At 35.3% G+C, this 3041-nt stretch overlaps 1 long non-coding RNA gene across 1 annotated transcript; it reads right to left on the reverse strand.

The window, feature by feature from the left end:
- Positions 1 to 412: 412 nt before the first annotated feature.
- Positions 413 to 2484, reverse strand: LOC140831805 (uncharacterized). Its single transcript, XR_012117952.1, has 3 exons — positions 2076 to 2484; positions 1895 to 1962; positions 413 to 1755 (listed from the first exon to the last, which is right to left on the reverse strand). It is a non-coding gene; the product is annotated as an uncharacterized lncRNA (long non-coding RNA).
- Positions 2485 to 3041: the final 557 nt, after the last annotated feature.

The raw sequence follows: 3041 nt of genomic DNA on the forward strand, positions 1-3041 counted from the left end.
AGATACAAGTTTGCATTTTTATGTTATAGTTTCTCCTCTTAATATATGCTCAAATTCTAGATTTATGTACCCAATAGAATACATAAAATACCAAAATCATTTTTGTTGTATACAGAAATTAACCTATTTTATGCCAGAAATATTTATGATATGGACTTGTATTGTTTGTATTAAAATGATGGTGAGGAGTATGTTTGCCAACTCTTACTCATGAAATGGATATATGAGTTCGTATTTTTATGCTAGTGGTTTATTTCTTAATATATGTTCAAATTCTAGATTTATGTACCCAATATGTGAGGCCCATTTACTCTAATGACAAAAAAATGATCAAACAATAATGGTTTGACTTAAAGCTGCAGCGGAAGAAGGTTTAAAATACATTAAAACGGACCTCAGGACCTAGAAAAATTTCGGCATGACCTCCCCGTAAGTAGGACATCCCGAAAACTCAAGCAGTATTTATATCAAAATATACTCCAACTAGAGTCAATAAAACAAAAACCGAAGTTAAACAACCTATAGCCGCACTTGCCAGGACTAAGCAGAAATTAAAACTTACCAAAAGCTCACCAGATCATAAACATCACAGAGTCGACTCAGAACATCACAAAAACAACCAAATACTACTACAGATACACGGGGCATCTCCCCGGCAAATAAAGTACAATACAAGTCTGAAACAAACTTAAGACATACATATAGACTAACTGGGAGACTCCACTGAACAGAACCAAGCAATCCAACCTCAACCCGAGCTCCACTGACGGAACCTCGGCTTGATGCTGTAAAACGACGCGGGAGATCTACCATGGTGCCCAAAAAGTAACCACAGCAGCCCCTCCAGTAAACAACTGAGGTTAGGATTCTGGTATGAAACAGTTCAACAATAACATAAATCATGCATAATCATATAATGAAATGTAATATGCAATGTATGAAAGGCTCAACAAATAATCGGGATAACAGAAGCCAACAAACGGTACGATAACAACTGGAATAATGCTCGAGCAACAATACAGGGGAGCTACATCGTCATGCAGCTAAACCGCCCTGCCAAGTATGCGAGGTATGCCAAGCTGTGCTGAATAACACCCCTGACTCGGCCTCCATACAGCTGATACGATATAACAGGATGGCACAACAGAACGAAACTAGATGACACAATCCCAGCGCTCACCTCAAAAGGCTGCACTAACCATGAGATTGTTCAATCACATCTACAGTATCATGTGTATAGGCCTATCAGCCACACAATGATCCCGAGATAAACAAAAGTGTCAGATAACAACGGATATCAACAATGGCTAACAAGAACGATAGGGCTCAACATGAATGTCATAACTGTATGCTCAATGCTAAATGCCAATAATATGTCATAAACATAAACATATATCACAACGAAGGCATTTAACAATTTACAACAGTCAACAAGTCATACACACGATCCATAAAACACAGAATGACAATTAAACATAATTTATGTTTTACCGTCGTATGTTACCGAGCTGTAACATACCTATATCACGAAATGATCTTCAAGAATGATCAACTGAAATCTCTTAGCCTAAAATAATAAAATAAGCCGAATAATTCCACAACTCATCATTATTTACATTCCAACCATTATCAACTCGATAATCCTTAGATTAATTCCAATGATAACAACCATACTATAACATCTTTATAACACAACAATTCGACATAATTAATAGGCTCGCAAAAATATACCTCGAAGATTTCCAATGACCGAACCTACAATAATTAACCAATAAATATATCAATAAAACGCTATTCGAACGACGAAAACAATTTAAATCGAAATGGGTTAAAATCCAAATTTCGGCAGCCTACTATCACGCTTAGAAGCTGAAATTTCGTACTAAGAACTCACTAGGTCGAAGTTTACTCTAGTCGCTAGCGGTCTCGAGGCGATAATCCACCGGAAACTAGTCGAGGTTACTGTTCACGAGCGAAAAATTCAGAAAACGAGCTGGAGTTATAGGGAAATCGCAAGGCTTAAAAACCCACTCCAACACACAACAAAATTCCAAGGAATTAAGCTTAAATATCACCTAAACCGAACCAGCAGCAGCAGCAGCAGCTACGAACATGCCTCGATTTGTGCTGAAACGAGCATCAAAAGTGGCGATTCATGGTTCAAAACGAAGCTACTGAAGTAAGGAAGACAACCCCTCAAACCGTTCGTGATTTCGACGCCGGACGGGAAAGTTATGGCTTCTCAAATTTGTAGGTGTTGAAAGTGACGAAAATTTTGAAGAGAAGAAAAGGAAAGCTACGGGAGTTGGGTTTGGGAAAAGTGTTTCTTCCTTCTCTCTCCAATAAAGTAATTTATGTGTGTATGTGTATATGTATGTAATGTAGTATTCATGCCCCTTTTATCCCAATTTGCATTAATCTTGATCTCGTGTGTTATTTAAACTCTATATGTATTTTATATCGTTAAATTCTCCGATATTCTAAAATATATATGTTTAACACACTTTTTGAATTTATTTGGCATAAATAATTATTTTAATTTACAATTCCATAATTATTCTAATTATGCCAAAATTACCGGATAATTAATTACATGGCCTTACACAATATAATACAAAATATACCAAAATCGTTTTAGTTGTATGCTGAAATTAACCTATTTTATGCCAGAAATATTTATGATATGGACTTGTGTTGTGTGTATTAAAATGATGGTGATGAATATGTTTCCCAACTCTTAATCATTAAATGAAGATGTGGGCTTGCATTTTTATGCTAGTGGTTCTCTTCTTAATATATTCTCAAATTCTATATTTATGTACTCAGTAGAATACATAAAATACCAAAATTGTTTAGTTGTATGCTGTAATTAAACTATTTTATTCCGGAAATGTTTATGATATGGACTTGAATGATGGTAAGGAGTAGGTTTTCCAACTCTTACTAATTAAATGGAGATATGAGTTTGCATTTTTATGTTAGTGGTTCCTCTCTTAATATATGCTCAAATTCTAGATTTATGTATCCAATAGAATACAGAA

Source organism: Primulina eburnea, chromosome 5 (assembly GCF_022965805.1).
Source record: "Primulina eburnea isolate SZY01 chromosome 5, ASM2296580v1, whole genome shotgun sequence".
Lineage (NCBI taxonomy): Eukaryota > Viridiplantae > Streptophyta > Magnoliopsida > Lamiales > Gesneriaceae > Primulina > Primulina eburnea.